At 46.2% G+C, this 24,592-nt stretch overlaps 1 protein-coding gene across 2 annotated transcripts in view; it reads right to left on the bottom strand.

Moving 5' to 3' along the window:
• Window positions 1-24,130, bottom strand: part of TAB2 (TGF-beta activated kinase 1 (MAP3K7) binding protein 2) — a 107,502-nt gene extending 83,372 nt beyond the window's left edge. Inside the window, exon 1 of one of the 2 annotated variants that reach the window (XM_069725891.1) lies at window positions 23,779-24,130. The gene's annotated coding sequence lies outside the window, so the exon portion shown is untranslated. Of the gene's footprint in view, window positions 1-13,074; window positions 13,164-23,778 lie in introns of those variants that run through there. The other variant, XM_069725892.1, reaches the window with a different exon arrangement.
• Between the last annotated feature and the right edge of the window lie 462 nt (window positions 24,131-24,592).

Here is a 24,592-nt window from a genome sequence, read left to right as displayed (position 1 = left end):
GCCCGCTATTTTTCCATTAATAGGTGACAGTAGGTTTGGTGACAGTTTTTACACGTACTGGAGACACTGACACACGTAGACCCATTCAAATGAATGGACCTGTGCACGTATCTGTGCTTTTTTCACATTTCGTGTGTCCGAGCGACCCACACGTCAATCTGTCAGTTTTTGTGCAGCTGCACGGATCATACAGACCCATTCAAGTCAATGGGTCCGTGTAAACATGTACCGCACATGGATGCCGTCCGTCCGTGTGCCGCATCAGTTTCACACGGACGGCCACCGGGGAAGAAGCGCTACAGTAAGTGCTGTTCCCCAGCGGCAGGTGCTGAAGCCAGCTCTCATCATTCTCCCCTGCTCTGACGGCAATCGGCGCGAGCAAAGGAGAATGATGAGCGTTAGCTTAAAGTCCGAATGATGACAGCAGGTGGGGGCTTTTGGGACTCTTACCCCCATCATCCGACACCCGCTGCCGCTAATAACAGTGACAGCAGGAACGGATGATCATGGTATTCCACAGCTGCCACCTGCGATCTAACTAAATAAATGAAGCAAAAACCCGGTGTGGGTTCCCCCCTACTTTCTTGAACCAACCAGACAAAACTCACAGCTGGGGGCAGCAACCCTCAGCTTCTGCAAGGTTGGTTATCAAGAATAAAGGGATCCCCATGCTGTAATACATCACTGTATGGTGTCAGATCGCTGATCTGACACACTGAACTGTAGAATATCAGATCAGGAACTAACAGGCAGGGAAGGAACTGACACGCAGGGAAGGAAGCATGCCGGCCCCTGCTCTCAGCAGGCGCTCACAAGGTACCTTCCCTGCAGGACCCCACAACCATCTTTGAAGCGCACAGGAAGCCCCTCCCTAGGCGATGCTCCTCTATGCCATTGTCACTACTGACAGCGGCATCAGAGGGGTTAAACGCCAGCGCTCGGTGCTAGCATTGCTGCAGGGTGTCAGCTGTCACATACAGCTGACACCCGCACCCGATTGCTGCGGCGCTCAGCATGAGGCCGCACAATCGGTGCGCTGTACTAGTACTGCTTTGCGGGAAGGCAATTCCCGCAGAGCAGTATTAGTACGCGGCACATGTTAGGAAGGGGTTAAAGCTAATTTTAAAAGATCTGAACAATAATTCATAGTATGGATGCAAAGCCTATGCATGTATCAAGACTGAGCACATTAAAGGGAACCTGACAGCTGACACACGCTGCCTAATCCTCAGGCAGCACATCAGGTACTGGCTGCACAATTTCAGACATACATGTACAAGTCAGCTACTGGCAGATATGCAACAATTTTCCTCTTTAGTGCCTCAAAGTGGATCGAGTAGTACGATTCAGTTGTCAGGTTACCTTTAAGCACACTATAACAGTGAAAGTGAAGATCTAAATGAAAAATAAACCAACAACTTTATATCATATCTTCCCCCGCATATCAGTCACACAAAAAAAAATAATCTAATTTTTCAGAAATCTCTACAGTGTAGAATCAAATTACAACTTCTGCCTGTAAGTCTATTAAGAGGGGAGGGGAGAGACGTTAGAGGGAAACATAAGCAGAAAGGCATAAGATGAAAATGCTCAATATTCCAATGAAGAGGAAAAAACAGCTAAAAATTGCAAGCTACAAATCATATACAGCTCTGGCAAAAAAAATAAGAGACCACCACATCAAAACCTTGTCATGGGCAGCCCAATCTCCAGACCTGAACCCCATTGAAAACCTCTGGAATGTAATCAAGAGGCTGATGGATAGTCACAAGCCATCAAACACAGAAAAACTGATTAAATTTTTGCTCCAGAAGCAGCGTGAAAGACTGGTGGAAAGCATGCCAAGACGAATGAAAGCTGTGATTAAACATCATGGTTATTCCACAAAATATTGATTTCTGAACTCTTCCGGAGTTAAAACATTAGTATTGCTGTTTCTAAATGATTATGAACTTGTTTTCTTTGCATTATTTGAGGTCTGAAAGCACTGTTTTTTGCCATTTTTAATTTTGACCATTACTCCTTTTCAGAAAAAAATACAACATTTATAGCTTGGAAATTCGGAGACATGTTGTCAGAAAAGAACAATTTACATTTTACTTAAAAATATACCTATAAAGAGAAAAATCAGAGAAACTGGAAATTTTGCAGCGGTCTCTTAATTTTTGCCAGAACTGTTTAGTTACAGTTGTGGCCAAAAGTATTGACACCCCTGCATTTCTGTCAGATAATACTCAGTTTCTTCCTGAAAATGATTGCAATCACAAATTCTTTGGTATTATCTTCATTTAATTTGTCTTAAATAAAAAAGCACAAAAGAGAATGAAGCAAAACATTGATCATTTCACAAAAAACTCCAAAAATGGACCAGACAAAAGTATTGGCACCCTCAGCCTAATGCTTGGCTGCACAACCTTTAGCTAAAATAACTGCGACCAACCGCTCCCGGAAACCATTAATGAGTTTCTTACAAAGCTCTGCTGGAATTTTAGACCATTCTTCTTTGGCAAACTGCTCCAGGTCCCTGATATTTGAAGGCTGCCTTCTCAAAACTGCCATTTTTAGATCTCTCCACAGATGTTCTATGGGATTCAGGTCTGGACTCATTGCTGGCCACCTTAGAAGTCTCCAGTGCTTTCTCTCAAACCATTTTCTAGTGCTTTTTGAAGTGTGTTTTGGGTCATTGTCCTGCTGGAAGACCCATGACCTCTGAGGGAGACCCAGCTTTCTCACACTGGGCCCTACATAATGCTGCAAAATTTGTTGGTAGTCTTCAGACTTCATAATGCCATGCACACGGTCAAGCAGTCCAGTGCCAGAGGCAGCAAAGCACCCCTAAAACATCAGGGAACCTCCGCCATGTTTGACTGTAGGGACCGTGTTCTTTTCTTTGAATGCCTCTTTTTTTCTCCTGTAAACTCTATGTTGATGCCTTTGCCCAAAAAGCTCTACTTTTGTCTCATCTGACCAGAGAACATTCTTCCAAAACGTTTTAGGCTTTTTCAGGTAAGTTTTGGCAAACTCCAGCCTGGCTTTTTTATGTCTCGGGGTAAGAAGTGGGGTCTTCCTGGGTCTCCTACCATTCAGATGCAGACGGATAGTACGGGTTGACACTGTTGTACCCTCGGACTGCAGGGCAGCTTGAACTTGTTTGGATGTTAGTCGAGGTTCTTTATCCAACATCCGCACAATCTTGCATTGGAATCTCTTGTCAATTTTTCTTTTCCGTCCACATCTATGGAGGTCAGCCACAGTGCCATGGGCTTTAAACTTCTTGATGACACTGCGCACGGTAGACACAGGAACATTCAGGTCTTTGAAGATGGACTTGTAGCTTTGAGATTGCTCATGCTTCCTCACAATTTGGTTTCTCAAGTCCTCAGACAGTTCTTTGCTCTTCTTTCTTTTCTCCATGTTCAATGTGGTACACACAAGGACACAGGACAGCGGTTGAGTCAACTTTAATCCATGTCAACTGGCTGCAACTGTGATTTAGTTATTGCCAACACCTGTTAGGTGCCACAGGTAAGTTACAAGTGCTGTTAATTACACAAATTAGAGAAGTATCACATGATTTTTCGAAGTGCCAATACTTTTGTCCACCCCCTTTTTTATGTTTGGTGTGGAATTATATCCAATTTGGCTTTAGGACAATTCTTTTTGTGTTTTTTCATTTAAGACAAATTAAATCAAGATAATAATAACAAAGAATTTGTGTTTCCATTCATTTTCAGGAAGAAACTGAGTATTATCTGACAGAATTGCAGGGGTGTCAACACTTTTGGCCACAACTGTATTGTTCACGTTCAAAAGAACGATCGCTTATTCTGAAAAGTCACCTGAAACTGCAGTTTCACTTAAAGGGGGTTGCTCTTTTTCAGAAAATGTTTAACACCAATGGCAGGGTTTTTTGATATTTTTTCTACAAAGCGCTATACTCACTTTTCCCCGGTCCAACAGAGTTTCCTCTGCTGCTCCAGGTGTCTATCATTAGCTGCTATGCTGAGGTCATGCTGACAGTTAATCAGTGATCTCAGTGGCTCTGAAAGGGGTGTTCCGTATACATGGAGCAGAGCCATGGAGTTCTATGATTGGCTGCTGAAAGTTAAAGGGAATCTGTCACCTACTTTTTCGTATATAAGCTTCGGCCACCGCCATCAGGGGCTTATCTACAGCATTCTGTAACGCTGTAGATAAGCCCCGAATGTAACCTGAAAAATAAAAAAAACAAGGTAAGGAACCGTTACACTAAGCGACGCTGCAGCGTCGCTGTTTAGGTCGCTAGGAGACGTCAAACACGGCAACAGCAGAACGATGCAGGAGCGATCCAGTGACGTACTTATCGTTTTCGCTGGTTGTTAGCAAAAGCAACAATGCCTGCAATTTTTTTTTCATGGAGCTGTCAAACATGACGAATCACGCCGACCTGACGACCAAATAAAGTTCTGGACTTCTAGCTACGACCAGCGATGTCACAGCGGGATCCTGATCGCTGCTGCGTGTCAAACACAACGAGATCGCTATCCAGGACGCTGCAACGTCACGGATCGCTGTCGTTCTCGTTCTAAAGTTGCTCAGTGTGAAGGTCCCAGGTCCCTTTAGATTATACTCACCTGGGGGGGCGGTCCCGTCTGATGGGAGTCGCGGTCCGTAGCCTCCCATCTTCATGCAATAACGTCCTCTTCCTTGCTTCCGGTCGCGGCTCCTCCGCCGACGTACTTTATCTGCCCTTTTGAGGACAGAGTAAAGTACTGCAGTGCGCAGGCGCCGGGAAAGGTCAAAGAAGCCCAGCGCCTGCGCACTGCAGTACTTTGTACTGCCCTCAACAGGGCAGATAAAGTATGCCTGCGCTGGAGCCACGACAGGAAGCGGATGTCATCGCATGAAGATGGGAGGCAACGGATCGCGACACCCATCGGATTGGACTGCACCGGTCAATTTCATAGCCAATGAGCGGTAATCAAAACTTAATATCTCAAGAACAGGTGCAAATGTGAACAAGTAGTAAATGGCTATTACTTGTATAAACAAGCTTTTATGCAGACAATACTCCAATCTTTGTATATGTGTATTCAATTACGGTAAGTCTTTACTAATAACATTGAAAGCAATGTGTACAACAATTTTATATTTTTTAAACAATTCTCACCATAAAACTGCATCTAAAAGGAATATGTATAAAAAAACTAAATACAAAAAAATCATGCTGCAACATTTGGAGCTTGTATGAAGATGAAATACAGGCAACTCATACTGAAGTGCTCATAAGAATGCACAGGGAGACAGACTGACTTGCAGTTCACTATGAAGACCATGATTGGGATAATCAGTAGCTGGTCATGTGTTGCAATAATGAAGCTGATAATGTAGAAAGAAAAAAACACCAGCTGATACCTTGTGTGTAACCAGCCTTTAGGTGCTATACTGCAAACAGATAGTCATCAGCTTGTCAGCTGCACACCTCCCAGCTTTCCCATGACAAGTATGCATGTTTATTTCAGTAGAAACCTGCTAAATCTATTGGGAAATATCAGGCTGTTCCATTGACATAAGCTGTGATATACATTTGCACAGCCAGATTTAAAAAGGAGTTGTCCAGTCTAAAGGTACCGTCACACTGAACGATATCGCTAGCGATCCGTGACGTTGCAGCGTCCTGGCTAGCGATATCGTTGAGTTTGACAGGTAGCAGCGATCAGGATCCTGCTGTGATGTCGTTGGTCGCTGCAGAAAGTCCAGCACTTTATTTCGTCGCTGGACTCCCTGCAGACATCGCTGAATCGGCGTGTGTGACGCCGATTCAGCGATATCTTCACTGGTAACCAGGGTACACATCGGGTTACTAAGCGCAGGGCCACGCTTAGTAACCCGATGTTTACCCTGGTTACCAGCGTAAAAGTAAAAAAAAAACAAAAAAAAAAAAAACACTACATACTTACCTTCCGCTGTCTGTCCTCGGCGCTGTGCTTCTCTGCACTGGCTGTGAGCGCCGGCCAGCCGGAAAGCACAGCGGTGACGGCCGTTACGATGGTAACCAGCGTAAACATCGGGTTACTAAGCGTGGCCCTGCGCTTAGTAACCCGATGTTTACCCTGGTTACCGGCATCGTTGGTCGCTGGAGAGCTGTCTGTGTGACAGCTCTCCAGCGACCAAACAGCGATGCTGCAGCGATCGATATCGTTGTCGGTATCGCTGCAGCGTCGCTGAGTGTGAAGGTACCTTAAGGCCAAGTTCACCATTTACATCAGAATGTGTAAGCCAATACCAGGAGTGGGTGAAAAATGCAGAAGAGGTGACATGTTTTTATTATAGCTTTTCCTCTGATTGTTTACAAATACTGATGTAAAATACTGACCAAGTACTGAATTTGTGAATGTGGCCTAGCAAGAAAAGTCTGCAGACACTGACTGCAAAAATTGCATTCCTGCAGTGGGGGTGGTCATGTGACCACAAGTATAAGATCTGCATTCTTGCAGTCACATACTGACTAGACTCTCCTTCCTTAAAGGGAACCTGTCACCCCCAAAATCGATGGGGAGTTAAGCTCATCGTCATCAGGAGTTTATCTACAGCATTCTGTAATGCTGTAGGTAAGTCCCCGATGTAACCTGAAAGAGGAGAAAAAGAGGTTAGATCAGGGGTGTCAAACTACATTCCTCGAGGGCCGCAAACCATGCGTGTTTTCAAGATTTCCTTAGCATTGCACAAGGTGCTGCAATCATTATGTGTGTAGGTGATTAAATTATCACCTGTGCAGTACAAGGAAATCCTGAAAACATAACCTGGTTGCAGCCCTCGAGGAATGCAGTTTGACACCCCTGGGTTAGATTATACTCACCCAGGGGCGGTCCTTCTCCGATGGGTGTCTCAGGTCCGGAACAGCACCTCCCATCTTCATCCCATGACGTCCTCTTCTGGTCTTCACGCCGCGGCTCCGGCGCAGGCGTACTCTGTCTGCCCTGTTGAGGGCAGAGGAAAGTACTGCAGTGCGCAGGAAAGGTCAGAGAGGCCCGGCACCTGCGCACTGCAGTACTTTCCTCTGCCCTCAACAGGGCAGACAAAGTACGCCGTAGCCGGAGCCACGGCGTGAAGACCAGAAGAGGACGTCATGGAATGAAGATAGGAGGCGCCGGAGCGGACCTGAGACACCCATTTGAACGGACCGTAGCGGGACCGCCCCTGGGTGAGTATAATCTAACCTTTTTCTCCTCTTTCAGGTTACATCAGGGGCTTATCTACAGCATTACAGAATGCTGTAGATAAGCCCCTGATGGTGAGCTTACCTCACCATCGATTTTGGGGGTGACAGGTTGTGACCCCACATACATAAATCACATAGTGCAGTGACTAAACAACCCACTTGCACAAGGAATACAAGGAAAACATGACAATATGCGCACTATTGTTCCTTCATCATTGCTCTTGTAAAACATTGTACATGTTACTTATGGTTATAATGTTTCAGTAACAAATCAGAAGCAAAATTACACAATGCAAAAGGTCATTAAAACGGAACTTTACTTTCAACAAACAGCATAAACTAACATGTGAAAATATAAAAAAACTAATGCATCTTAGGTTGGTTTCACACTTGCGTTAGGATGGTCTGCGTATGACTGCGTACATCCTCCGGTAAGATCCGCCTACTTCCGCATGCGTCCTGTGCACCACACAAACCCTTTTACTAACAGAGACATAGTGAATGAAGAGCAGACGTTCCTCTATATGAAGTGTATGGGGGTGGGGCAATCTTTAACATTGGGTACACAGGGACATGCGTTGTATGCAGATGTGTCCGCCGACCGCAAAAAGTTGCATTCCCGTGCAGTTGGCAAGCACGTCAAATTGCCGCATGCTGAAACATCCGCATACAACGCATGTCCCTGTGTACCCAATGTTAAAGATAGGTACGCAGGACGCATGCGGAAGTAGGCAGAGCTTAACGGAGGATGTACGCAGCCATATGCAGACCATCCAAATGCAAGTGTGAAAGCAGCCTTAGAGAAATCTGTTCCTTTCCCCCCACTTTATCACATACTTCGCTGCCTCCTGAACTTGTCAGCCACTGGTAAAAATTAGATCAAGGCCGTCTTGCTCAGAGGACCCAGACTGCAGGTCATGTGACACAGCACTTTACTTTCTATGCCGAGGGGAAGAGGAATGAACAGTAGGGGAGAGAAGATTGTGCAGAGAGCTCAGTTAGGCTACTTTCACACTAGCGTCGGTACGGGGCCGTCGCCATGCGTCGGCCCGACGTACCGATGCAAACTGCGCATGCAGTTTTACAACGCATCTGCTGCCCCATTGTAAGGTCCAGGGAGAAGGGGGCGGAGTTCCGGGCCACGCATGCGCGGCCGGAAATGGCGGACTCGACGGACAGAAAAACGTTACATGTAACATTTTGTGCCGATGGTGCGACAAAACACGATGCACCCGTCGCATGACGGATGCGACGTGTGGCGATACGTCGCAATGCGTCGCTAATGAAAGTCTATGGGAAAAAAAAGGCATCCTGCGGGTAACTTTGCAGGATACGTTTTTACTCCAAAACGACGCATTGCGACGTACATCAAAAAACACTAGTGTGAAAATAGCCTTAGGGCATGTGTCCACGTTCAGGATTGCATCAGGATTTGGTCAGGATTTTACTCAGGTAAAATCCTGACCAAATCTGCAGCGGAGGTCACTGGCAGGTCACCTGTGTTGTCCTTGCGTTGTTTCAGCATTGTAAGGACATGCTGCGTTCTTAAAAGACGCGCCGCATGTCCGTTTCTGCAGGTATGCCGCATGCGTCTTAATGCATAGTGGAGATGGGATTTCATGAAATCCCCTCCACTATGCTTTAACATCTGGACGCTGCGTGTTTGACGCTGCGGCTCTACACAGCGTCAAACACGCAGCGTTTCCGGAACGTGGAAAACACACCCTGACAAGTGTTTACCTCACATCAGAGCTTGATCTAGATCACCACAGCTCAGCTCAAATCTGTAGTCACTCTGTGCAACTGCACACTTATGAATCCCGCCACAGCACGCACTGTGCACTTTTAAGATTTGCTGCTTTTTGAGACAAGATTGGAGGGTATGTATGAGTTATACAAGATTTCGGCCAGTTGGCGCAGCTTCGCTTTCTTTACACCTGTATAGAGCAAGGCCACACCCTCTAGTCGGCTGCATCACTCAATAGAAGTGTATGGAGCGAGGACATGCCCACTGGCCGAGTATGTATAAGTCAATAAAGGTACCTTCACACATAACGATTTCGTTAACGATATCGTTGCAACGTCACGCTTTTGGTGACATAGCAATGATCCCGCTAACGAAATCGTTATGCGTGACAGCGACCAACGATCAGGCTCCTGCTGGGAGATCGTTGGTCGTTGGGGAATGATCAGGACCTTTTTTTGGTCGCTGAACACCCGCTGTCATCGCTGGATCGGCGTGTGTGACGCCGATCCAGCGATGTGTTCACTTGTAACCAGGGTAAATATCGGGTTACTAAGCGCAGGGCCACGCTTAGTAACCCGATATTTGCCCTGGTTACCATTGTAAAACGGGGAACGTGACAGACATCGGAAAGTGAGTATGTAGTGTTTTTTTGTTTTTTTTTACTTTTACAATGGTAACCAGGATAAATATCGGGTTACTAAGCGCGGCCCTGGACTTAGTAACCCGATGTTTACCCTGGTTACCCGGGGACTTCGGCATCGTTGAAGACAGTTTCAACGATGCCGAAGTTGTTCCCCTGATCGTTGGTCGCTGGAGAGAGCTGTCTGTGTGACAGCTCCCCAGCGACCACACAACAACTTACCAACGATCACGGCCAGGTCGTATCGCTGGTTGTGATCGTTGGCAAGTCGTTTAGTGTAACGGTACCTTAACTCATACTGTTCCCGGGACAGACATCGGTGAGTCGCCACAGCGCACAGTGTGTGGTGCACTGGGGGGATTCACAAGTCTGCAGTCACACAATGTGACTGCAGGCTTATCGATTTGGACCAGGCAAACCCTTTTACTAAAGGTACCTTCACACTGAGCGACGCTGCAGCGATACCAACAACGATGTCGATCGCTGCAGCGTCGCTGTGTGGTCGCTGGAGAGCTGTCACACAGACAGCTCTCCAGCGACCAACGATGCCGAAGTCCCCGGGTAACCAGGGTAAACATCGGGTTACTAAGCGCAGGGCCGCGCTTAGTAACCCGATGTTTACCATGGTTACCAGCGTAAACGTTAAAAAAACAAACACTACATACTTACCTTCAGCTGTCTGTCTTCCGGCGCTCTGCTTTCCTCTGCACTGTCAGCGCCGGTCAGCCGGAAAGCAGAGCGGTGACGTCACCGCTGTGCTTTCCGGCTGGCCGGCGCTGACACAGGATGCAGGAGGAGTGCAGAGAAGCAGAGCGCCGGGGACAGACAGCTGAAGGTAAGTATGTAGTGTTTGTTTTTTTAACGTTTACGCTGGTAACCAGGGTAAACATCGGGTTACTAAGCGCGGCCCTGCGCTTAGTAACCCGATGTTTACCCTGGTTACCAGTGAAGACATCGCTGGATCGGTGTCACACACGCCAATCCAGTGATGTCAGCGGGAAATCCAGCGACGAAATAAAGTTCTGGACTTTCCTCAGCGACCAACGATCTCCCAGCAGGGGCCTGATCATTGGTCGCTGTCACACATAACGATTTCCTTAACGATATCGTTGCTACGTCACAAAAAGCAACATTATCTTTAACAATATCGTTATGTGTGACGGTACCTTAACAGAGACACAGTGAATGAAACGCAGACGTTCCTCTATATGAAGTGTATGGGGGGTGGGCAATCACTGTAGCTTATCCACTCCCCCAGGCAAACACTGTATTACAAATTATAGATAAGAGCATGCAAAGTGTTCACTGGTAAGAAAGCAGGATAAAAGTTCACTCAATTCTGAAGTTACTTGAAAGAACAAGTAAAAGACAACCTGTTAAACTTCTACACCACCAGAAATTATTTATACGACTGTGTAGCCTATTAAAAGATAACCAAGATACCATAATCACTTTATGACCCCAAAGTGAGGTTTTAGCTATGATAAATCAGGTTTTGAAGTTTTGTGTACGTGTCTGGAAGTACATTGTGGTGTGACAATGCACTTGCAGCTCTTCATGCTGTATCCTTTGCCATGTACCGTAGAAAATGACCTGTCAACCAATCAACCAGAGAAAGTAGAGGTAAGCAGGGAATAGACCAGGATACTGAGGAGCTAAAAATGCATAGTCATATACAAATGCACTTTCAGAACTTCAAACACAATTTCTTACTGCTAAATCATTGCTTTGCGTTCGTTTAGAGATTAAAGGGGTTCAGCCATCTTCAGCCATAGGGGCGGGGTTTTGGGGCGTTTGATTCACCCTTTCCTTACTCGCTGGCCGCATGCAGCAGTTAAGGAAAGGGTGAATCAAACACCCGAAAACCCCGCCCCTATGGCTGAAGATTGTTCCCTCCAAATTCAGGTGACAGAGTTATCTTTTTCTGCTGCTGCTCCCAGTTTCACATTGACAGTGTTGGAGAAAGTGAGTTTGGTGCCGCTGAGCAGGGCATTCCATCTACATGGGCAAAGCCACTGAGCAGCAGAGACTCAGTGTTGGACCGACCTGGGGACAGTGAGTAAATCACTATTTTTCTTATTTTATTTATTTTTTATAGCCAAAAAAAAAAAAAAAATAATACAGAGGCAGCAGCTCCTTTTTAGAGCAGGAATGCTCGGCAAAGCGCTCACCTTTCTGTATTGCTGTAGAAAAAGTATACACACTGCCTGACATCCAGATAGTGGGTAGCTAATATATGCAATCTGTATCGCAAAGTCTGCTGACATACTTTTTAAAATTTCATTTTTGCCAGGATCTAAACTTTAGTAAAGGTACCTTCACACATAACGATATAGTTAACGATATCGTTGCAACGTCACGCTTTTTGTGACGTAGCAACGATCTTTCGCTAATGATCTCCTTATGTGTGACAGCGACCAATGGTCGTTGGGAAATGATCAGGACCTTTTTTTTGGTCGCTGATCACCCGCTGTCATCGCTGGATCGGTGTGGGTGACGCCGATCCAGCGATGTGTTCACTTGTAACCAGGGTAAATATCGGGTTACTAAGCGCAGGGCTGCGCTTAGTAACCCGATATTTACCCTGGTTACCATTGTAAAAGTTAAAAAAAAAAAAAAAAAACAGTACATACTCACATTGTGATGTCTGTCACGTCCCCGCCGTCAGCTTCCCGCACTGACTGTCAGCACCGGCCGTAAAGCAGAGCACAGCGGTGACTTCACCGCTGTGTTCTGCTTTACGGCCGGCGCCGCTGTAACGGTACCTTTAGGTAGCATCTAACAAGCATTTCTTTTTCTTGTCAGTTTCACACAATTGTATTTGAAGCGGTTTTCCATGCAAAATACAGAAACGCCTTTTAGGCTATGTGCACACATTCAGGAATGTCAGCAGAATTTTCCTGCACAAAACTGGACTTTTTCTGCAGGAAATCCGCTTGCGTTTTTTTTCGCTTTTTTTGGGTAAAAGAAAAAAAGTTAATTGTGCTAGGTTTTTGAGGCTAAACATTTTAGATCACCATCGATTGAGCTGTATGAGAACTTGTTTTTTATCTGTCCATTTTGAAGGACATACTACCTACCGTATGTTTTGATCACTTATAAAATTGAATTTTATGTGGCGCTGTGACAACTAAAAAGCCGTAATTCTGGAATTTTTAGTGGTTTTTTTTGCTCTTTACAGTTAGGTAGTTAAATTTTGATAAATCAGACAATGCTCAGACACCAAATGTATTTTTTATACATTTCTTTGTATTTAACTTGGGAAAAGGGGTGCAACTGATTTTTTTTTTTCTTTTAAATGTAAACCTTTTTTCTTTCACTTCGTTCTCTTAGGCTCGGTTCCCATGCTTTTGGTGCATTATTGACACTTCGTATTTTTCCAGCATCAAAAACAGCACCTTACAGTTCCAGCAAAGTGGATGGGATTTATAGAAATCTCATGCCCACAGTGTTTTTTTTTTTTTCTTTTACTCAGTGTAAACTGACCTGTGGTGAGCGTTTCAAATCCGTATAATGTTAATTTCTCTTTAATTACGCTGAGTCCTCTGTGAGGAATTTCCCCATAGTCTTGCACTAGATGCAGTAAATCCACTGGTTAACCCCTTCCCGACCCATGACGCCACGTAGGCGTCATGAAAGTCGGTGCCATTCCGACCCATGACGCCTATGCGGCGTCATGGAAAGATCGCGTCCCTGCAGATCGGGTGAAAGGGTTAACTCCCATTTCACCCGATCTGCAGGGACAGGGGGAGTGGTAGTTTAGCCCAGGGGGGGTGGCTTCACCCCCTCGTGGCTACGATCGCTCTGATTGGCTGTTGAAAGTGAAACTGCCAATCAGAGCGATTTGTAATATTTCACCCATTATAACGGGTGAAATATTACAATCCAGCCATGGCCGATGCTGCAATATCATCGGCCATGGCTGGAAATACTAGTGTGCCCCCACCCCACCCCTCCGATCGCCCCCCCACCCCCCCGATCTGGCCGGTACACTGCTCCGGCTCCCCTCCGTCCAGTGCTCCGCTCCCCCCCGTGCTCGTGCCCGCTCCCCCCGTGCTCCAATCACCCCCCCGTGCTCCAATCACCCCCCCTGCACTCCGATCCACCCCCCCCCGTGCTCCGTTCCACACCCCCGTGCTCCATTCCAGCCCCCCCGTGCTCCGTTCCACCCCTCCCGCGCTCCGATTCCCCCCCCCGTGCTCCGATCCCCCCCCCGTGGTCCCCCCCCACCCTATCATACTTACCGATCCAGCGGTGGTCCCGTCCGTCTTCTCCCGGGCGCCGCCATCTTCCAAAATGGCGGGCGCATGCGCAGTGCGCCCGCCGAATCTGCCGGCCGGCAGATTCGTTCCAAAGTGCATTTTGATCACTGAGATATAATCTATCTCAGTGATCAAAATAAAAAAAATAATAAATGACCCCCCCCCCTTTGTCACCCCCATAGGTAGGGACAATAAAAAAAATAAAGAAATTTTTTTTTTTCCACTGTTAGAATAGGGTTAGGGTTAGGGGTAGGGTTAGGGTTAGGGGTAGGGTTAGGGTTAGGGGTAGGGTTAGGGGTAGGGTTAGGGGTAGGGGTAGGGTTAGGGGTAGGGCTAGGGGTAGGGTTAGGGGTAGGGTTAGGGCTAGGGTTAGGGTTAGGAATGTGCACACGTATTCTGGTCCTCTGCGGATTTTTCCGCTGCGGATTTGATATATCCGCAGTGCTAAACCGCTGCGGATTTATGGCGGATTTACCGCGTTTTTTTCTGCGCATTTCACTGCGGTTTTACAATTGCGATTTTCTATTGGAGCAGTTGTAAAACCGCTGCAGAATCCGCAGAAAGAAGTGACATGCTGCGGAATGTAAACCGCTGCGTTTCCGTGCAGTTTTTCCGCAGCATGTGTACAGCGATTTTTGTTTCCCATAGGTTTACATTGAACTGTAAACTCATGGGAAACTGCTGCGGATCCGCAGCGTTTTCCGCAGCGTGTGCACATACCTTTAGAATTAGGCTATGTGCACACGGTGCGGATTTGGCTGCGGATTCGCAGCAGTGTTCCATCAGGTTTACAGTACCATGTAAACATATGAAAAACCAAATCCGCTGTGCCCATGGTGCTGAAAATACCGCGCGGGAACGCTGCGTTGTATTTTCCGCAGCATGTCAATTCTTTGTGCGGATTCCGCAGCGTTTTACACCTGTTCCTCAATAGGAATCCGCAGGTGAAATCCGCACAAAAAACACTGGAAATCCACGGAAAATCCGCAGGTAAAACACAGTGCCTTTTACCCGCAGATTTTTCAAAAATGGTGCGGAAATATCTCACACGAATCCGCAACGTGGGCACATAGCCTTAGGGTTAGGGTTGGAATTAGGGTTGTGGTTAGGGTTAGGGGTGTGTTGGGGTTAGTGTTGTGGTTAGGGGTGTGTTGGGGTTAGGGTTGTGATTAGGATTATGGCTACAGTTGGGATTAGGGTTAGGGGTGTGTTGGGGTTAGTGTTGGAGGTAGAATTGAGGGGTTACCACTGTTTAGGCACATCAGGGGTCTCCAAACGCAACATGGCGCCACCATTGATTCCAGCTAATCTCGTATTCAAAAAGTCAAATGGTGCTCCCTCACTTCCGAGCCCTGACGTGTGCCCAAACAGTGGTTTACCCCCACATATGGGGTACCAGCATACTCAGGACAAACTGCGCAACAATTTCTGGGGTCCAATTTCTCCTGTTACCCTTGTGAATCTAAAAAAATGCTTGCTAAAACATAATTTTTGAGGAAAGAAAAATTATTTTTTATTTTCACGGCTCTGCGTTGTAAACGTCTGTGAAGCACTTGGGGGTTCAAAGTGCTCACCACATATCTAGATAAGTTCCTTGGGGGGTCTAGTTTCTAAAATGGGGTCACTTGTGGGGGGTTTCTACTGTTTAGGCACACCAGGGGCTCTGCAAACGCAACGTGACGCCCGCAGACCATTCCATCAAAGTCTGCATTTCAAAAGTCACTACTTCCCTTCTGAGCCCCGACGTGTGCCCAAACAGTGGTTTACCCCCACATATGGGGTATCAGCGTACTCAGGAGAAACTGGACAACAACTTTTGGGGTCCAATTTCTCCTGTAACCCTTGGGAAAATAAAAAATTCTGGGCTAAATAATTATTTTTGAGGAAAGAAAACGTATTTATTATTTTCACGGCTCTGCATTATAAACTTCTATGAAGCACTTGGGGGTTCAAAGTGCTCACCACACATCTAGATAAGTTCCTTTCAGGGTCTAGTTTCCAAAATGGGGTCACTTGTGGGGGGTTTCTACTGTTTAGGCACATCAGGGGCTCTGCAAACGCAACGTGACGCCCGCAGAGCATTCCATCAAAGTCTGCATTTCAAAACGTCACTACTTCAATTCCAAGCCCCGGCATGTGCCCAAACAGTAGTTTACCCCCACATATGGGGTATCACCGTACTCAGGAGAAACTGAACAACAAATATTGGGGTCAAATTTCTCCTGTTACCCTTGGGAAAATTAAAAAATTCTGGGCTAAATAATTATTTTTGAGGAAAGAAAACGTATTTATTATTTTCACGGCTCTGCATTATAAACTTCTATGAAGCACTTGGGGGTTCAAAGTGCTCACCACACATCTAGATAAGTTCCTTTGGGGGTCTAGTTTCCAAAATGGGGTCACTTGTGGGGGGTTTCTACTGTTTAGCCACATCAGGGGCTCTGCAAATGCAACGTGACGCCCACAGAGCATTCCATCAAAGTCTGCATTTCAAAACGTCACTACTTCACTTCCGAGCCCCGGCATGTGCCCAAACAGTGATTTACCCCCACATATGGGGTATCAGCGTACTCAGGAGAAACTGGACAACAACTTTTGGGGTCAAATTTCTCCTGTTACCCTTGGGAACATAAAAAATTGCAGGCTAAAAGATCATTTTTGAGAAAATAATTTTTTTTTTTATTTTCATGGCTCTGCGTTATAAACTTCTGTGAAGCACTTGGGGGTTCAAAGTCCTCACCACACATCTAGATTAGTTCCTTTGGGGGTCTAGTTTCTAAAATGGTGTCATTTCTGGGGGATCTCCAATGTTTAGGCACACAGGGGCTCTCCAAACGTGACATGGTGTCCGCTAATGATTGGAGCTAATTTTCCATTTAAAAAGCCAAATGGCGTGCCATCCCTTCCGAGCCCTGCCGTGCGCCCAAACAGTGGTTTACCCCCACATATGGGGTATCAGCGTACTCAGGACAAACTGGACAACAATATTTGGGGTCCAATTTCTCCTATTATCCTTGGCAAAATAGGAAATTCCAGGCTAAAAAATCATTTTTGAGGAAAGAAAAATTATTTTTTATTTTCATGGCTCTGCGTTATAAACTTCTGTGAAGCACCTGGGGGTTTAAAGTGCTCAATATGCATCTAGATAAGTTCCTTGGGGGGTCTAGTTTCCAAAATGGGGTCACTTGTGGGGGAGCTCCAATGTTTAGGCACACAGGGGCTCTCCAAACGCGACATGGTGTCCGCTAACAATTGGAGCTAATTTTCCATTCAAAAAGTCAAATGGCACGCCTTCTCTTCCGAGCCCTGCCGAGTGCCCAAACAGTGGTTTACCCCCACATATGAGGTATCGGCGTACTCGGGAGAAATTGCCCAACAAATTTTATGATCCATTTTATCCTACTGCCCATGTGAAAATGAGAAAATTGAGGCGAAAAGAATTTTTTTGTGAAAAAAAATTACTTTTTCATTTTTACAGATCAATTTGTGAAGCACCTGAGGGTTTAAAGTGCTCACTAGGCATCTAAATTAGTTCCTTGGGGGGTCTAGTTTCCAAAATGGGGTCACTTGTGGGGGAGCGCCAATGTTTAGGCACACAGGAGCTATCCAAACGCGACATGGTGTCCGCTAACGATGGAAATAATTTTTCATTCAAAAAGTCAAATGGCGCTCCTTCCCTTCAGAGCCTTACCATGTGCCCAAACAGTGGTTTACCTCCACATGTGAGGTATTGGTGTACTCAGGAGAAATTGCCCAACACATTTTAGGATCCATTTTATCCTGTTGCCCATGTGAAAATGAAAAAATTGAGGCGAAAATAATTTTTTTGTGAAAAAAAAGTACTTTTTCATTTTTACGGATCAATTTGTGAAGCACCTGGGGGTTCAAAGTGCTCACTATGCATCTAGATAAGTTCCTTGGGGCGTCTAGTTTCCAAAATGGGGTCACTTGTGGGGGAGCTCCAATTTTTAGGCACACGGGGGCTCTCCAAACGTGACATGGTGTCCGCTAAAGAGTGGAGCCAATTTTTGATTCAAAAAGTCAAATGGCGCTCCTTCCCTTCCAAGCCCTGCCGTGCGCCAAAACAGTGGTTTACCCCCACATATGAGGTATCAGCGTACTCAGGACAAATTGGACAACAACGTTCGTGGTTCAGTTTCTCCTTTTACCATTGGGAAAATAAAAAAATTGTTGCTAAAAGATAATTTTTGTGACTAAAAAGTTAAATGTTCATTTTTTCCTTCCATGTTGCTTCTGCTGCTGTGAAGCACCTGAAGGGTTAATAAACTTCTTGAATGTGGTTTTGAGTACCTTGAGGGGTGCAGTTTTTAGAATGGTGTCACTTTTGGGTATTTTCAGCCATATAGACCCCTCAAACTGACTTCAAATGTGAGGTGGTCCCTAAAAAAAATGGTTTTGTAAATTTCGTTGTAAAAATGACAAATCGCTGGTCGAATTTTAACCCTTATAACTTCCTAACAAAAAAAAATTTTGTTTCCAAAATTGTGCTGATGTAAAGTAAACATGTGGGAAATGTTATTTATTAACTATTTTGTGTCACATATCTCTCTGGTTTAACAGAATAAAAATTCAAAATGTGAAAATTGCGAAATTTTCAAAATTTTTGCCAAATTTCCGTGTTTATCACAAATAAATGCAGAATTTATTGACCTAAATTTACCACTAACATGAAGCCCAATATGTCACGAAAAAACAATCTCAGAACCGCTAGGATCCGTTGAAGCGTTCCTGAGTTATTACCTCATAAAGGGACACTGGTCAGAATTGCAAAAAACGGCAAGGTCTTTAAGGTCAAAATAGGCTGGGTCTTGAAGGGGTTAAAAAAAAAAAAAAAAAAACACATGTGCGCTTTTAGTGCGTTTTTACAGCTGAGCTGAAACATCAAAAACACATGGAATCCGCACCTAATAAAATTTGGTCAAAGCCACATAGCAGGAGGTATAAAAAACAAAGCAGCTTTATTCAAAGCATGAAACACAAAGAGGAATGCAATGAAAAGCAACAAGTAACCAAATTTAAATGGGTGCAAAAACTCTGAAGCGTCAAAAACTCACCGAAAGCTTATTGTGTGAACGTAGGCTTAGGCTATGCTCATGTATTGCATTTTTGCAGTGGTGTTTTTTTGTTTTTAAACCAATTTTAAGCTGCATTTGGCCCCTTTCACACATCCGTGTCTCCGGTACGTGTGGTAATAGTTTTCACATGTACCGGAGACACGTACACATGTAGACCCATTCAAATGAATGGGTCTATGCACATGTCAGTGTGTTTCCATGAACCGTGTGTCCGTGTGCAAAACATGCTGACAATCATTTTTTGCCGTCAGCACGGACGGGAAAACATCCCGCACACGGAGAACACACTTTGATGTCCTCCGTGTGACACAGACAGCCGCCGGGGAAGAAGCGCTACTGTAAGTGCTGTTCCCGGGCGGCTGGTGCTGGAAGTGCATCATTCACCAGCAGGGACATCACCGGCTTTTTCCCCTCTTTTCAGATCGGCTGTGATGTCAGTGCTGGTGAATGATGCTGCGCTCTGTGGTTTTCAGCTGGGACGGTCGCATCTTGGCACCATCCTGGTTGAAAACTATTTAGCCCCCAGACTTGGATTACAGCGTGGTACACAACGACAGACAGGTATGGTATATTGTTGGTTTATTATTTTATTTGTATTACAGGAGATCGAAGGAGTCAGGGAATTAGGTTATAGTAAGTATGGTTTAATTTGAAACATTAAAGGAATCTGTGTAATTTTTTCAAATAAAGGACTTTATTCTGGCCGTGTCTTTACTTAACATTACAACTATAGGATTAGTAATGGATAGGTGTCTAATAGACCCCTCTCCATTACTAAGCCGTGGGCTGGATGTCACCCACAAATATTGCCCTACTTTCCATCGCTACAGGGCAAGTAGGAAGAGCAGGGCAAAACGCCAGAATAAGCGCACAGCTGCGGGCTGCTGTTTTTAGGCTGGGGGCTCCTTACCAGTCTGAGAATAGCAGCCCCCAGCTGTGAGCTTTAGCAAGGTTGTCAAAATGGGGGCGACCCCACACAGTTTTTTAAAATTATTTATTTAAATAATTAAACAGCATGGGGACCCCTCTATTCTTGATAACCAACCTTGTAGAAGCTGACAGCTGGGGGTTGCAGACCCCGGCTGTAAGTTTTGGCTGGTTGGTTAAAGGGAATCTGTCACCTTTTTCGTATATAAGCTTAGGCCACCGCCATCAGGGGCTTATCTACAGCATTCTGTAATGCTGTAGATAAGCCCCCGATGTAACCTGAAAAATAGGAACAAATTATATTATACTTACCTTGGGGGCCCCGCGGTCTGGCACCTCCCATCTTCATGCAATGAAGTCCTCTTCCTTGCTTTCAGTAGCGGCTCCTGCGCGGGCATACTCTATCTGCCCTGTTGAGGGCAGAGCAAAGTACTGCAGTGCGCAGGCGTCGGGAAGTGTACTGTACGAGAAGTGCCCCTCCAGCGCTGAAAAATAAAAACACACTGGAGTGGTGCTTTTAATAACGTTTTAAGCTAAGTTACAAGCAACGAATGAACCACTACCTTGACCTCTTCAGATGTGAATCTTCATCCTTGCAGGCCTGATTTGCCACATAATCCACCGTCACGAGTCTATCCAATAGAATCAGGTCACATGCACGCTCAATGTTCTCAGTTGTGGACAAGCGTTAGGCTCCTTCTTCATGGCTGACACTTGTGTGACCTTACTTGAACTTCTCTATCCATTCATACAAATTGCTTCGTGACAAAACACATTTTCCATTCTGTGCACAAAGCCTTTGATAAATATCGGCACCAGATACAGGAGCCTCAGAGCACAAAAATGGAGTCACTGCACTCCGCTCTTTCATGCAAGACAAGCGGGGCAGCCACTGTTTCTCACCGCAGTCACAAATGAACTGATGAAAGGGTAAGTTCACACTGGGTGTTTTTTTCACCATTTTTTCTGCAGCAAAACCTGATCTCTTGGCAGAAAAGAAACTGAAAATAAAAAAAGCATGTATTCCTTGTTTTTTCTTGTGTTTTTGCTGTAGTTATGGCATATGCTAGATTTGTCCATTGTGCATGCTGATAAAGTTTAGTGTTAAAAAAAACCTCCAATTCTATAGAATCAGGTTTTGGCACTCAAAAAGCACTCTTTGGGAGAGGGAAATGAGCTGTAAAACGCTCCTTCTTTGGGTAAAATGATCTTTGTGCAGCACACCATATTCTCATCTCGGTAGTGCATCGTGTAAATAGGTCTTGCACTGAAGAGTACTATGGCAGTCCATGTGTACAGAGTAATCAGGTATAGACCAGGGGTGTCAAACTGCATTCCTCCAAGGCTGCAAACAGGTCATGTTTTCAGGATTTCCTTGTACTGCACAGGTGATAATTTAATCACCTACACAAATAATGAGTTGGTGATTAAATTATCACCTGTGCGGTACAAGGAAATCCTGAAAACATGACCTATTTGCAGCCCTCGAGCAATGCAGTTTGACACCCCTGGTATAGACCATTCAGTGTGCATCGTTTGCTTTGGTAGGCTGTGTTAAATGTTTACTGATTGAAAGTCATGTTGTGCCGCCTCAGACCTATACCCCCAAAATCCACTTGGCATTGCCGCCCCATCTATCTAGACCATAATCATTTAGTCCATCCACAGAAAAGAGCGGTCATTTCAATCCTCTGCCTATCTGCTCTGTTCCCTGCACTACGAATTGTAAAATGTGCCTGGCCTATCCCCCTCTCTTCTGCCAGCTCAACGAGAATATTTTATATTTACAATTTTAATTGCAAAATACTACCAAAATAAAAAGGCACAAATTTAAAAGCAGTATAACTGAATGTGTTATTCAGATCCAATACAAAAAAAAAAAAAAAAAGGTCAATCTGATGGATGTGTCCCTTTAATAAGGTTAGACCATAAGCGTTTCCCATGATCAGTAATTGCTGCGGGTTTGATGTTGCATATTATACAGCGTTGAACCGACAGTGGCCAGCAGGGATGTGAAGTCAAGAGTCGTGGAGTCGGTGTCATGGAAATTGTGGAGTCGGAGGTTTGGCTTACCGACTCCACAGCCCTGGAGGCCAGCAGTACAGCAAATTGGATGGGACTTCTAGAAATCCCATGTCCACTGTGTGTCCACAGACGCCCGTGGATCACTCGCAGAGACCGACATGCGGCGGGTCTTTCAAGACCGCATGTCAATTTATCTTGCAGAGACGCGAGGCTCCACAAGAGAAATTTCACCAATAGACTGTACTGGATGTGATAAATCGGCACAGTTCAGTGAACACATGTGGATTTACCTGTGTTCAACAGACGGCAGCACTTTGGATGCAGCGAACATGCGCTGCTTCGAAAGTGCTAATAGTTTTGGAACGTAGACACCCGACCTGACTGGTGGGGCCACTGTCAGTCAGTTTTCATAGGTCAATCTCCCACAAACCAAACATGGATGGCCTCACCTAATCATACAACCAGTTTAGTGAGGTCCATTGGGGTCCTTGTACTTTGGGCAACAAGCACCGCACTGTAGAGCGTCAATCAATACTGAAATAGCCGACGATGTTCTAAACCCAAGTGAGCGATTAGAACCTAAGGGTATGTGCACACTTATTTGGGAGGAGGACCCAATCCGATACCAGACAGAAAACGCGGTTAAAAGAACCAACATATGTATAATAACTCGCCGTTTACACGATCAGACCTTTGAGTGTATTTTCACCTCCCTCGTTTTCCAAAGACACCAAGAAGTTAATAGAAGTGACCTACTCATTCATCAGGCATCTTCCACTCCGAGAAAATTCTATACTATGTACTAAGGCTAGGTTCAGACTGCGTTAATGGGACCGCGCTAACGAACAGCGTTGCACGGCGAAATTAACGCCGTGCAACGCATCCGTTAGCGCGCCCATTGGCAGCAATGGGAACGCACACCGCTAGCGTGTGCCATTTTCGGCACGCGCTAGCGATGTGCCGGTGTTTTGTGACGCGCCTCGGATGCTGGTTGCAGCGTCCTCGGCACGCCCGAGGTCCGTTCTCCGCTCTCGCAGATCGGGGATCTGCGAGAGAGAGAGGGGACGTTAAACGCGACCCCGAAAAAGACATTGCGTTAGCGCAATCCGCTAGCGCTAAACAGATTGCCCTAACGCAATCTGAACCTAGCCTAATACTCAACGGGAAGGCAAGAAAAAAAAAAAAAAAAATCAATGACACCCAGGATTCTTTTTCAGGGTTTTGCCAGCATTTATTGCTTGAAAACTCATTAGTCAAGGGAATTTTGAAAAATTAAAATATATTTAAAAAAGCAACCCAAATCAATAAGATAAAAAGCTGACGGTGGCAGAGAATGTGGGAAAAAAAAAGTGCTCTGGGATCACTAAAAAAAAAAAACACTAAAGAAAAAAGATTCAAAAACAAAAACTATTCTTTAACCTGAAGAGTGATTCTTGGTTATTTTCTTAGTCCGCCTGGTGTGCACATACCCTTAATATTACCTGCCCACTCCTGACAATAGGGAGGACCCTCCTGTTGGCAGTTGTGAACGCTGGCATGTCTGGCTTGCTGTGGCCATTATTGGATTTGGGTGGAATGCCACTGTGCCAGCCGTGGGCACCACCTGCAGCACACACAGCAGCCATTGCCATAGGTGACAGCTCTGCACCTCCCATGACAGCCTGTGCACAGCTCTGCCCAGGAGAACACGCCGCAGCCTGCAGTGCCTGGCTGGCACAGTGAGGGCGCCATGTGTGGCCCAGCGCACACCTCGGCTCAGGTGAGGAGCCTGCCACACAAGTGTCAGTGACAGGCCCAGACCGGGGCCTACCGCTGTATCACCGCCCACCGCCCCTTCCTCCGCTCAGGCCCGGGCCCAGCACCGCGCAGCCCCCGCTCACCTCACAGCCTTCTCCTCCGCCGCCAGCTCGGAGACGGGGCCCGCGACACCTCTCCGTCAGCCTCCCAGCGAAGCCAACTCGGTCCACGGGGGGGAGGGGGACAAGCGTCGCCTCTGCTGCCCCGGCCCGGCAATCTCACCGCCACCTCCCCCCCTCAGCCGCACTGCAAAGTCCCGGCCTCAAAATTGTGTCGGGCCCAGTCCAGAATGTCCCGCGCTCCGCCAGCGGAACCAAGCGCCTCTGACGTCACAGGTCCCGGAACGTAACGGTCCCTCCTCTAGCTGCAGTCCTGTCTATGACTCCTCTGCTTCCAGGCAGGAGACGAAACCAAAATACTAGTAGGGCGAAATATGGCGGACGAGAGCCCAGCGAGATCCCGCGAGAGGATGCAGTGCTGACGAGACTGTCAGTGCCGTGCTGCCGGAGACGCTGCAGGCTGTGTGTGACTGACTGCTCCAACCTGCCTGCTATTCATGTGTCAGCGAGGGAGCAGGGAAACGCAGGCTGCCTCTAGTCACTGACCGATAGCAGAGGTACTGAGAGCATGCTGCCTCTAGTCACTGACCGATAGCAGAGGCACTGAGAGCAGGCTGCCTCTAGTCACTGACCGATAGCACAGGCACTGAGAGCAGGCTGCCTCTAGTCACTGACCGATAGCAGAGGTACTGAGAGCAGGCTGCCGCTAGTCACTGACCGATAGCAGAGGCACTGAGAGCAGGCTGCCTCTAGTCACTGACCGATAGCAGAGGTACTGAGAGCAGGCTGCCTCTAGTCACTGACCGATAGCAGAGGCACTGAGAGCAGGCTGCCTCTA

Source organism: Ranitomeya imitator, chromosome 5 (genome assembly GCF_032444005.1).
Source record: "Ranitomeya imitator isolate aRanImi1 chromosome 5, aRanImi1.pri, whole genome shotgun sequence".
In the NCBI taxonomy this organism is placed as follows: domain Eukaryota; kingdom Metazoa; phylum Chordata; class Amphibia; order Anura; family Dendrobatidae; genus Ranitomeya; species Ranitomeya imitator.
The sequence above is the reverse complement of the archived record's forward strand: the minus strand, read 5'-3'. Positions and strand labels throughout refer to the sequence as shown.